Consider the following 13,785-nt stretch of genomic DNA (forward strand, 5'->3'; position numbering starts at 1 on the left):
ATCAGATGCTGGCATTTTGTCTTCGGGTGCTGGATGCTGGTCCTCTGCTCGTCCTGAGCTTCCTCGGAGTGAGGCGAGCGTGAGAAAGGAGCTCCATCTCACTGTAGGAGTTGCTGGGCAGCTTGCGGATGGGAGTCTAGGACCAGCTTCCTCCTGCCTGGGGGAAACCTGCCCACGCCGTCTGCCACCACCCGGATTTGAAACCCTGCAGTCCAGCCGGCGCGAACGTCTTCTTCGGCTCCCATGAGGGCCTGGTACTGCCCCTCGGTGCCTTTGACAGTGCTCCTTCCGGTGCCAGCTGGTCTTCCGCTGTGCAGGCCAGCGCTCTGGTAAGCACTTCAGGGAGACCCTCTGGCCTGTCAGCTTCTCTTGAGTACACTGTACTGAAAAAGCCAGATGCTCTGGTCACCTGAGAGCACGGGCTCCACTTCTTCATGCGTAAGCCAGACTCCACTGATCCCCAGGCCCAGCACAGCCTCAGACTCCACGTGGCAACCGGGGCTTCTGCAGGACTCGCCTGTTCTCTTGGAGATGACGCCCTTCTTGTGATTCCCAGTAACGAGACAATCGTGTTCCGTGATTCCCAGTAACGAGACAATCGTGTTCCGTGTGTGTCTGCTCGCTGTTACTCTGTTTCTGTTTGTTTGTTTTTCAAGCAAGGTTATTTGGTCCCTGTTATTACATCTTGGCTGAACACTGTTTTGAATAGGAAAAAAAAAAAAAAAACTTGAAACAACATAGTTGCCAATCAACAGTGGAATGAAGAAATCCAACAATCCACCTGATGACGTCCAACAGCAAAATGCTTCCCGCTCTCCAGGATGAGCACATCTCAAGAACTAAAGGACGGGCCGTGGCTGCAGCTCAGTGGCAGAGCGCTCGCCTGGTGCGTGTGAGGCCCTGGGTTCGATCCTGAGCACCACATAAAAGTAAAGGCAGTGTGTCCACCTACAACTCAAAGTATATATCAAAAAAAGAACAAAGGAAAAGCCACACACTGAGCAAAAGGGTCGAGGCAAAGAGAGTGTATTTCACTTAAAGTTCACAGTAGATAAAATCAAGGACATTCCATAGGAGTGACCCACAGGGAGCTGGAGGTGGTCAGCACAGGGGGCCTCCAGGACAGCAGGGAGAAGGCCGGCAGTGCCTCTGCCAGTACCGGGATCCCAGAGCAGTGGCAGGTTGCAACGACTTCCAGTTTCACAACGTCCCGCCACTACCATGTGCACGGGTGAATACGTGCCGTGGTCATGATTTAAAATGTCACTTCGAGATTTACATGAACTGTTCTTCCCAGCTACAGGGAGAATGTGCTTCGGTCACAAGACCAAGTTCCCCATTGGCCACTTGTAGGAGTTGACCTAGCACAAAATATTAACAAGATCGATCGCCAAATAAAATACAGTGTGTGGTGAGCCGAGATCCATCTCATCGATGTCAGATGAAAATAATTCCCGGCCAAATATTAACCTAAGTAGGCGCTGGGGGATGATGAGACACTCCGGACGGCTCCTGCAGTCACGTTGCCTCCCAGCCATGCTCCTGCCCACGCGGAGACATCCGCAAGCTCTCAGCTCGGAGCCCCCGGCTCACACGCTCAGCTTAACAACAGACTCAAAAGAGAACACTGATTGGCAAAACTACCAGGGAAAAGCAGAACCCAGGCTGTGGAGACACCATGGGAGCCTGCGCTGCATGCAGGGGGACAGCCTTGCCCAGGAGCCCTCCTGCCCGCCGTCAGCTCTGGCCTTGGGGTCGTGGCCCATGTCCTGCTGTTGATGTGATTGATGCACACCTGTAATCCCAGGTACTCAGGGACTGAGGCAGGAGGTCACTACTCCCAGAACAGTCTGGTCAACTTAGCGAAATCCTGTCTCAAAATAAAACCTGGAAAGGGCTGGGGTGTAGCTCAGAGGCTGGGTGGTACAGCAACCCTGGGTTCAGTCCTCAGAACCAACGACAAACGCCTGGCTGCTAAGACTGCGTGATCTACAAGGAGAAGGACTCAGGGACACAGTTTTTAAAGTGCAGGCTGAGGAGGAGCTCCTGGTGAGGGGCTTCCTGCAGGGCTCTGCAGAGACCTAGTGGGCACAGGGCAGACATGGCAGACAGTGCGTCCGGCTCAGGCCTGCCCTCCAGCCACGCAGGCTTGATCCCCTCTGAGGTCCCCCACCTGATCCCTAGCCGGGTCAACATCCACCCACCTGGCTCCCCCCCCAGGATGAAATTCCAACCTGAGCTCTGGGGGGCACATTCAGACCCCAGCACCTGCCGCCCGTGAAGCCTGAGAGGGACGGGATCCCAGAGCCACCAGTGCCCGGGCTACACTGGGCACCCCACGGCCTCCCCAGGTCTCCGAGAAGGGCCAGGAGGGGGGACGGAGGCTGTGTCTGGGGCCCTGGGGACAGCAGGTCCTGGAGACAGCCCGGTGCAAGCCCCCACGCAGACCGGGTGTGGCTGCTGACCCCCCCGGCCCCGCGCCTCCCGTGAAGCCCGCTGCTGCTCTCGTGGGGAAGCTCTTTGGTGCTTCTTTTCCTTCCTGATTTATCCTGGACGTCTGTGTGACCCTTTCCCTCACGTCTGGGTCAGGTGCACTTCCTCATGGGTCTGAAGGACACACGCAGCCTCGGTTTGTGTACATGGGAGTGTGCAGAGGTGACGATGAAGCCCAGGGTCACAGGAAGCAGCGAGGCCCACAGCTCCTGTCAGTCTGACACCAGGCTCCGCACGAGGTCACCTCGCCCAGCAGAAGCAGGACTTCAGACCTGGGCGGCGTCTTCAGGCCCCACTGCCCGTGCTCAAGAAGGGGGCACGGGAAGCCAGGGGCCAGGGCAGTCACCACCTGGTCCTCTCCCCTTCCAGACCCAGGCAGCCAGGCAGTAAGCGCCTGCCCTCAGCCCAGTTCAACATGGGCAGCAGCAGTGCCCACAGGGACTCCAGGAAGCTCCCTCACCAGGGAGGATGGGCACCCCCACCCCGTGCAGGGAGGAAGGAGCAAGGACAGCAGGCAGGGAACTCCAGGGGGCCAGGGAAGAAAGGCCATGCCAGGCACAGGCCAGGGCAGCGGTGCCTAGCAGAGTCGCACGGGGGAGACTGTGCCCCTGAGGACCTGGCCAGGACCCAGGAGGAAGGCCCCGGGGGCCCAGCTGCAGGGCAGGAGGGTCTGGAAGCTGCGGTGGGTCCTCTGCAGGCAGCTCTGCAGGGGGAGATCAAGCTCCAGTGGTGACTGTCCTCTGGGCCGGCTGTCACCTGAGGGTGAGTCAAAGGCCCAACGGAAGCACTCCGGCTCCTCCCAGGAGCCCAGAGACGCCTGGCCACACAGCAGCAGGTGGCCCAGCACTAGTGTCCATAACGCAGGAAAAATCTGACCCAAAGGACAGTGCAAGAGGAATGTCCATTGCCACCGAGGAAAGGTGAGAGTGTCCAGAAATAGTCGCCTGCGAGGGGAGCAGAGCAAAGGGCCAGGTAGCAACAGGGCAGTGAGGGAAGAGTGGTCTCTGGAGCAGCCGCTAGGAAAATAAGGCGTAACCAGCACAGGCGTCCCAGCGAGCTGAATGGGAAGCCCACAGTGATGAGCTCAAACAAGCCACCAAGAAGCAAGGGTGACGGAGGTGAAGTGGAATCATCAGTTGGAGTAGAGCATTTAAAACAGAGCTGAGGAGTCTGGCTTGCTGGGGGGAGCCAGCCTGCCTGGTGCAGAGCAAGGGGAGACCGCGGCCAGCGTGGGCAGGGGCGGACCTGAGGCGGCACAGCACAGAGGCCATAGGGGGACAAGGCACCCCCAGCCCAGCCCAGGCGGCGGGCCCCACCCCTGAGGAGCAGGAGGGCGAGAGGTGTTAACTAGCCCGAACTGGTCACCAGCCATGGACACACGTCAGGGCACCACCCTGAGCCCCGAACAAACGCATAGGCTGTTGCTGGTCAAGTAAAACTAACGTTGATGTTAAAGATCAATAAAATGAGAAGGGAACAGAGCAAGAAAATAATCAAACTGCTTATTTACAGATTCCCAGTCACACGGCCTTCCAAGGCAGGAGGACGGACAGACGCAGAGGAGGTGGAGGAGGGACGAGGGAGAGCAGAGAGGTCCCTGTGCAGGCAGCCCTGCTGCCCTCCCCCGAGGACCACTCTTGGGACACACCTGCCCCTGATGCCGGCCGCAGGTGCCAGAGGTCTCCTCTCCAGGTGCTGCTGCTGCTGCTGACACTGACAGCTGCCATCCCCACCCCACCCCGCACTGAGGTCTGCTGCCCTCAACGCTGCCTTGGACGCCCGGCTGCCATCTACACTGCTGCCACAGCTGCTGCTGCCACTCACAGCACCGGCTCCCTGAGGTCCCCTGGAGGTCTCCTCCCTGGGTGCTGTGCAGCTGCAGCCACAGCTGAGACCCACGCACTGCAGCCGCATCCCCCACCTGCAGCCAAAGCCACCGCCCTCTGAGGCTGCTGCTGACGCCCTGCCTGCCGCCCCCAACTCGGCTACTACCGCTTCCACCAGTGCCCAGAGGGCCGCTGGGGGAGAGGCTCCAGGTCTGGTTGCACGTGGCCACGTCCATTTTGAGACACCGCCCAGAGCCTGGGGTTTGCTTGGGGTGCCTATGGGTTGCTGCACTGCCATCGTGAGGCACAGCCACCCCCGTCTGGGGACACGGGCCGGCCTGGAGGCTCAGTGTCGGGTGCCTACAGGTTTGGCTGCCCTGGGCTCTTCCTCCTGGGAGTGCGATGCCATCTAGTCCCTGTCTCTCGGGTCTGTCATCCCTGGTGGTTCTCTCCAAATTCCAGCGGCTGAGATCTGGGGGCTGCAGCAAGGCCCAACCCTGGGCGTCTGAGGCCCAGATGGCGAGACAGTGACTGGGTGCGCCAGGGTCAGGAGGTCCTGTGGGAAGTCAGCGTCTGGGCTGAGAGGCCTTCGGACGCCGGCAGAGACAGCTGTTCAATTTCCCACTGAGACTTACGCCATTTTTACTTTTTTCTTCTCGGCATCGCGCTCCACCTGTTGGGGCAGGGTGCTTTCTGTGCATCAGTTTGTTGAAGACAGTGACGTGCGTGCTGTCCTGCTGTTCTGCTGTATATTCTGTACAATCTTCTATTTTTATTTTTTTTCTTTTTGTATGTATTCTTCCTCTCGCTTGTCTGTCTTCCTGGACTCCCTTCCTACCTCTTCTTTACCTACCAGCCAATCTCTGTTGGTTCCTCTTCCATTCTTCCTGTGGAGTTTTCTTCTGGCTTCTCTCTTTCTCCCTCATGAACACCTTGACCTGCACTGTTTCTGTTCTTTCTTTGTCCACTATTTCAGATTGTGAATCTGTTTGACAAATTTTCTGTTTTTATTTGGACAGTGATTGAACTCATCATTGCTGTTTATAGAGAGGACAGGGGACGCCGTGCTGGGAGCTATTAGATTTGCAGCCATACATTGTTTGCACTGGGTGATGTGGGTACTGGTCTCCCTCTTAAAGGTGGGATCCTGGAAATCCTCAGGGACAACATAGGTCCACAGGGTAGACTCTGTATTGCCTCAGATCCATACAACCAGAAAACACACAGGCAACATGAAAAAACAAGGGAACAAAATGCCACAAACCAAGATGCCCCAATAAGAGAGGCCACTGACAACACAGTAGAAGAAATGTCCAAGCAGCAGTTTAGAATGTACAGTTAATCTGATCTGCGAAGTAAAGGGTGGTATGAATGGTGAAATCAAAGAGAAAATACAGGGAGTGAAAGATCACTTCAACAAAGAGTTAAAGAATGTTAAAAAAAAAAAAGCAGAAATCCTCGAAATGAAGAAATCAATAAATCAAATTATAAATTCAATGGAAAGCATCATCAACAGACTAAACCATTTGGAAGACAGAACCTCAGACAATGAAGACAAAATAATTAATATTGAAAATAAAGTCGACCATATAGAGAAGATGGGAAGAATCCAGGAAGAGAACTTCCAAGAATTACGGGAAAACATGAAAAGACCAAGTTTAAGAGTTATTGAGATAGAAGAAGGAGCAGAGATACAAACCAAAGGAATGCACAATCTTTTCAGAGATGTAATATCAGAAAATTTCCTAAACTTAAAGAATGAAATGTAAAATCAAACACAGGAGGCTTACAGGACTCCAAATGTACAAAACTACACAATAGGACACATTATCATGAAAATGACTAAAATGCAGATAAGGATAAAAGCTTAAAGGCCATGAAGGAAAAAAGCAAATTACATATAGGGGAAAACCAATTCGGATCTCAACTGATTTCTCAACCCAGACCCTCAAAGCTAGGAGGTCATGGAACAACATATTTCAAGCTCTGAAAGAAAATGGATGCCAACCAAGAATTTTATGTCCAGAAAAAGTGTTTCAGATTTGAATATGAAATAAAAACCTTCCATGATAAACAAAAGTTAAAAGAATTCACAAATAGAAAGCCTATGCTATAGAACATTCCCAACAAATAGTCCATGACCATGAAGTGAAAAAAAAGTGAAAACCAGCAAAGGGAGGAACTACATAAAAGAATAGTCAAGAGAGAAGCTAAATCAAATTAAAGGCCAGAAATAAACCAAAATGACCAGGAGTACAAGTCATATCTCAGTAACAACCTTGAATATTAATGGGCCAAACTCATCAATCAAAAGACATAGACTTGCAGAATGGAAGAAAAAACAGACCCAACAGTACGCTGTCTTCAAGAGACTCGCCTCATAGGCAAAGACATCCACAGACTGAAGGAGAAAGGATGGGAAAAAATATGTCACTCACAGGGACGGCGTAAACAGCAGGGGTTTCCATCCTCATGTCAGATAAAGCGGACTTCAAGCAAAAGTTCATCAGAAGGGACAAAGAAGGTCATTTCATTCTACTGAAGGGAATCATACAGCAGCCAGACATAATAAGTATAAATATTTATGCTCCAAAAATTGGGGCATCTGTGTACGTCAAACAAACCCTTCTCAATTTCAAGAATCAAGTAGACCACAACAAATAATCCTGGGTGACGTTAACACACCTCTCTCAATACTGGACTGATCTTCTAAGCAAAAAGTAAATAAACTATAGAACTAAATAACACAATACTTTAGACTTAACAGACATATATAGAATATTTCATCCGTCAAAGAGCGAATACACTTTTTTCTCAGCAGCACATGGATCCTTCTCTAAAACAGACCATATCTTATGCCACAAAGCAACTTTGTAAATACAAAGAAAATGGAAATAATACTCTGCAATCTATTAGATCATAATGAAATGAAATTAGAAATTAATGATAAAAACTAGAAATTACTCTAATACAAGAAGACTAAATAATACACTATTGAATGATGAATGGATAGTAGAAGCAATCAGGATGAAATGAAAAAATACTTAGAGGTAAATGAGAATACTGATACAACATACCAAACTCTCTGGGACACTATGAAGGCAGTACTAAGAGGAAAGTTCATTGCATTAATCTTATTTATTAAAAGAATAAAAAGTCAACAAATAAATGACCTAACATTACATATCACAGCCCTAGAAAAAGAAGAACAAATCAATATCAAAAACAGTAGAAGATAGGAAATAATTAAAATCAGAGCTGATACCAATTGAAACAAAAGAAACAATTGAAAAATTGACCAAACAAAAAGTTGGTTCTTTGAAAAAAAATATAATTGATAAACTGCTATCCACATTAACAAAGAGAAAACCCAAATTACTAAACTACATGATGAAAAAGGAAATATCACAAGAGACACAACTGAAATACAAAGATAATTAGAAACCATTTTGAAAATTTATACATCAATAAAATAGAAAGTATTGAAGACACTGACAAATTTCTAGAGACATATGACCTACCTAAACTGAATCAGGAGGTCATACACGATTTAAACAGAACAAGTTCAAGTAATGAAATAGAAAACACCATTAAAAGCCTACCAATTAAGAAAAGCCTGAGACCAGACAGATTCTCTGCTGAGTTCTACAAGACCTTCAAAGAAGAATTAAAACCAATAGTTCTCAAATCATTCCATGAAATAGAAAAGGAAGGAATTCTTCCAACTCATTCTGTGAGGCTAATATCACCCTGATACCAAGAAAGAAACATCAAGGAAAGAAAACTTCAGACCAATATCCCTGATGAACATAGATGCAAAAATTCTCAAAAAAAAAAAAAAAATGCTGGTAACTCACATACAAAAGCATATTAAAAAGATTGTGCACCACAATCAAGTGGGTTTCATCCCAAGGAAGCAGGGTTGGTTCAACATATGAAAATCAATAAACATAATTCATCATATCAATAGACTTAAAAACAAGAATCATATTATCATCTCAATAGATGAAGAAAAAGAACTTGACAAGAACTTGACAGCACCCCTTTATATTCAAAACACTAGAAAAACTAGTGATAGTAGGAACATACTTCAACATTGTAAAAGCTATCTATGCTAAACCCAAAGCCAAGAAAGTACTAACTGGAGAAAAATTGAAAGCATTCCCTCTAAAACCTGGAACAAGACAAGGATGCCCTTTCACCACTTTTATTCAACATTGTCCTTGAAACTCTAGCCAGAGTAATTAGAGAAAAGAAATTAAAGGTATACAAAATAGTAAAGAAGAACTCAAACTATTTGCTGATGATATGATTCTATATTTGGAAGATCAAAAAAAATTCCACCAAAAATCTTCTAGAACTAATAAATGAATTCACCAAAGAAGCAGGATATAAAATTAATACCCATAAATCAAACACATTCCTATACAATCAGTAATGAATCCACTGAAAGAGAAATAAAGAACACTACCCCATTCACAATTGCCTCAAAAAAAAAAAAAAAAAACTTAGAAATTAATCTAACCAAGGAGGTTGAAGACCTTTACAATGAAAACTAGAGAATGCTAAAAAAAGAAATTGAAGAAGACCTTAGAAGATGGAAAGACCTCCCATGCTCCTGGATAGGTAGAATTAATATTGTCAAAATGACCATATTACCAAAAGTGTCATACAAATTTAATGCAATTCCTATCAAAACTTCTTCTTAGAACTAGAAAAAGCAATCATGAAATTCATTTGGAAAAATAAGAGACCCAGAATAGCCAAAGCAATCCTTAGCAAGAAAAGTGAAGCAGGAGGCATCACAATACCAGATATCAAAGCACACTACAGAGCTATAGAAATAAAAACAGCATGGTATTGGCACCAAATCAGACATGCAGACCAATGGTACAGAATAGAAGACACAGAGACACACCCACATAAATGCAGGTATCTCATACTACACAAAGGTGCCAAAAACACTCACTGGAGAAAAGATGGCTTATTCAATAAATGGTGCTGGGAAAACTGGAAAGCCACAGGTAACAAAATGCAATTAGACCCTTATCTCTCGCCCTGCATGAAACTCAACTCACTGTGGATCAAAGACTTAGGCACTAGATCATCTCAATAGTCAGAGGCTCTGCGACTACTAGAAAAAAAAGTAGGCCCAAATCCTCACCATGTCAGCCTAGGACCTGACTTCCTTAACTAGACCCCTAAAGTGCAAAAAGTTAAATCAAGAATCAATAAATGGGATGGACTCAAACTAAAGAGCTTCTTCTCAGCAAAAGAAACAATCAATAAATGAAGAGAGAACCTACGGATTGGGAGAAACTCTTTACCACATGCACCTCAGATAAAGCATTAATCTCTAGGACATATAAAGAACTCAAAAAACTTAACATCGAAAAAAACCCAATCAATAAATGGGCTAAGGAACTGAACAGACACTTCACAGACGAAGACATACAATCAATCAACAAATATATGAAAAACGTCCAACATCTCCAGCAATTAGAGAAATGCAAATCAAAATGACTCAGATTCCATCTCACTTCAATCAGAATGGCAACTATCAAGAATACAAGAACAGTAGTGTTGGCGAGAAGGTGGGGAAAGGCACACTCATACATTGCTGGTGGGGATGTGAAACGGTGCGACCATTACGGAAAAGAGTATGGGGATTCCTAGGAATACTAGGAATGAAACCACCATTTGACCCAATTATCTTGCTCCTTGGTTTATACCCAAAGAACTTAAAATCAACACGCTTCAGTGCCACAGCCACATCAATGTTCATAGCAGTTCAACTCACAATAGCTAAACTATGGAACCAACCTAGGTGCCCTTCAACAGATGAGTGGATAGAGAACATGTGATACATATATACACACATATACATATGTATATATATACCCAATGGAATATTACTCAGCTTGCAAGAATAATGAAATTCTAGCATTTGCTGGTAAATGGATGGAACTGGAGGATATTATGCTGAGTGAAACAAGCCAAACCCAAAAAACCAAAGGCCAAATGTTTTCTCTGATATGCACATGCTAATTCACAATAGGGGGGGACAGGGAAGAATAGAGTTATTTATATCAAGTAGAGGGGAGTGAAGGGAGGGGAAGAGGATGGGTAGGAAGGCCAGTAGAGTGAACAGACATTATTACCCTGGGTACGTGTGTGACGGCATGCCTGATGTGATCATGTAATATGTATAATCAGGAAAATGAGAGAGGACCCTCTATGTGATCTGTCAAAATGTCCAGATGCATTCCACTGTCAGGTACAACTAATTAGAACAAATAAAATCTAAGAATCTTAAAGAGGGATGGGGAGCGGCAGAGCTGCGACCTGAGCGTCCACCCTGACGCGAGGGGTCTGCAGGCCTGGGTGACCCGACAAAGAGCAGGCACAGCCTGGCCAGGAGGAACAGGGAGAGTGACGGAGCGGACGGTGCTGCAGGGTCAGAACTCTGACCAAGGCCTCCTGCTCCAAAATCCCGAGAAGACTGATGGAAACCTGTCCAGCTCCAAGGACCGGCGATTCCCGCAGCAAGTTGTCCCTGGGAGGTGTGTCGAGGCCTGTGCTATCACAGTGGAAGGACAGGCAGCTCCGGAAACCGAGCAAGCTCCTCGGAAGCACTGGGGTCGCCCCCCACGTCCTACCCCTCGGTAACGAGTCGCCCCCAGCCCGAGGCTTAGCACAACACAGACCGGTTAATTTGCAGACCTGCAAGTCGGAAGTCCGACATGCGTCTCACCAGATGCAGACCCAGGTGTGGACAGGCCGTGTCCTGGGGCTCCAGGAGGGCTTTCCTGCTGCCTCTCCAGCTTCCAGAGGCCCCCAAGTCCCTCTTCACTGCCTCCTATCAAAACCAGCAAGGGAGGGCCCCGTCTTTCCACACTTCCCTCTGCCTCCTCTTCCTCGCCTGAAGGAGGCAAGACCCACCTGGATTATTCAATGAGATCAGCTGACCAGCAACTGCGACTCCATCTGCAACCCCAGCTCCCTCGGTGAGTTAGGAACCACAAGGACACCTTCAGCAGAGCCCAGCAGACACCGCGGCCCTCAGTGACCACCAGGTCCACATTGGCACTCAGTCAGCGGTGGATCCAAACACTGGAAGAGGGGGGTCTGAACTGGTGGGTGCCAGCCCCTCCTGCCGCGCTCAAGGCCCACATGAGGACTATTGGAAGGATCTGCCTCATGGGGTAGAGAGAGGAATCAAGCACGTGTCACCTCTGCACGAACACTTCACCGTCTCAGATGGGGCTGCACACCGCGGGCTGGTCCTCCCTGCTCACAGCACACATCACGCTCCGTGCTGTTTGAACACGACTTCCACGCACGCATTGCTGCTCTGAAGTGCTTTTCTGCCGTCGGAGGTGTGTGGTTTTGACTTCTCCCTGGCTCCTCCTCTCTACGGCCTGGAATACTGACCACGAGTCCGCTTATGTCCCTGAGTATGTGACCGGCTTCATGACAGCAGGTCTACCTGAAACTCCTCCATAAGAAGCTGTGACTTCAGGTCGGAACCCTGGCCATGGAGCGCACCCCGAAACCCAGCGACGGTCTCTGGTTCCCCCCGGGGTGCCTCCTGCCTCGGCCACGCGGTGAACACGCGGCTGTGCCTGCAGGGCCCTCTGACAGCAGCGTGCGCAGCTCCACTCTGTGTTTTCTCGCTCAGTGAAGGAAGTGGCAGGTAGGAGCCCCCATTAAGAGCAGTCCTATTTAATCAATCTTTAATTATCGGGCACACCTGCCAGCTAGGGCCCCCACCAGGGTAATCGCCTGCAGCACTTATCAATTTGCTCCCTCTGTGACCCAGCCGAACGGTAACCGAGTGCCCCGGTCTCCACTATGCATGGAGCAAATAATTAAACTGTCCATAAAGACTGCAGAGGTCTTACCAGAGCTTAATTGTGTGTGAACCCACAACCAGCAGGGAGTGCAGAAGCCCGGGAAGTGCTGGGCCGGCCTCCCGCTCCTCCAGGCCGCAGCACCAGGCCAGCTTCTGTGTCTGAGGTGGACCCAACGCAGGCGGCCAGTGGAAGATGACACATGGGCACGTATGGAGTGTGGAGCCCCCGTCTGCCAGGGGTCGAGTCTACCCCGCAGGGCGCTGCCCACCACTGCTTGGTGCCCTCGCTGGATCTCCTCCTCCCATCCCCCTGCCAGTCACCTCCTGCCAGTCACATAAGGTGCCCAGTGCAGAGACCTCCTCCACCGATAAATGCAGCCGAAGCTCCTAGTCCTCAGGGATGTGCCCCTGGGCACTCCCCACCTCGCTCTGTGACTCTCCTCCTCTCATCCGGCTCTCAGATCCTGGCTGGCACTCTCTGTCAGGGAGCCACCTCCTGAGGGCTGCAGGGAGATGGCCCAGACCCTGCCTGATCCTCTGGTGCGGCCCCTGGCTCTCCTGCCCCTGCCCCAGGGGGCCACCTGGGAGTTTTGCCCCTCTGTGTCCACCAGGCTGAGCCTGCCACAGGGCTCAGCAGACGTCCAGGAGGAGGCTATCTCTGGGACAGGTACACCCAGCCCTCAGGCTCAGCTCCCCTGGGAGCCATGCTGGAGCCCGTCACGGCCACTGGTTTCTCGTCCACTCTCCCGTGGCAGCTTCACCAGCAGCACCTTTGTACAAGACTACAGGTGGGTCAGCGACCACGTCTGGGCCCGTCAGATGGGGCCTGGTGCACTCCAGGCACCTGGTCCCCACACGCAGAGCAGGCAGGCGCAGGGCTGCGCAGGAAGCAGGGGACTTCGTGGAGGCCAGACCTCAGGGAGAGCTGGTACTGAGCTGTGCGCGCCCTGCCCGCCTGTCTCTGGTCTCAGGGCTCGGGTGGGGGTCGGGCCCTAGGGCTGCGACAGGTGGGGTCCTGCGGGGCCCTGGGGACTAGGAAGACAGAAGCAGCAGGACGTGGGGGGTAAGGAGAGGCTGGACACGGCAGGACAGGGACACCCACCTCCAACGCTGTGCCAGCACCTGGCAGCCCCCGTCCCACCCTCCCCACCAGCCTCCCTCCTCAGCCCCCAGGGGAGGAGGAGGCCGTCCATCCACGACGATGCTGTTGATCCTGGAGGGCACGAGCTCAGCTGAGAAGTGTTTAGGGACAGAACTGGCAAAACCAAAACCGGTGAGCGAGGTAATGGGTGGAGAGCAGAGCCTATCGCGGGGCCCCAGGTGCACACAGCAGGGCGTGGCCAGAGCCTGTGGGAGCCACCGTCCCGCAGAGAGCCTGCCGCTGGGTGTGTCAATACCTGTGGGCGCTGGGAGGGCGCTGCAGATTGGCGGCAGGTCAGGGTCCAGCGTGGCGAGGAGGGGACCTTCCTGGACGGCAGGTGGGGGCATGTGCAATGGGAGTGTGAGGGCCCCGGGTGGGGTCTCTGTGGAGGCTCTGGAGGGCCGCTCTGTCCATCAGGGAGTCCTTAAGGAGCAGCACTCGACAGCCACCTCTGTCTGCCCCCATCCCGA

The sequence above is a fragment of the Sciurus vulgaris genome, assembly GCF_902686455.1.
Source record: "Sciurus vulgaris genome assembly, chromosome: 5".
NCBI classification, from domain to species: domain Eukaryota; kingdom Metazoa; phylum Chordata; class Mammalia; order Rodentia; family Sciuridae; genus Sciurus; species Sciurus vulgaris.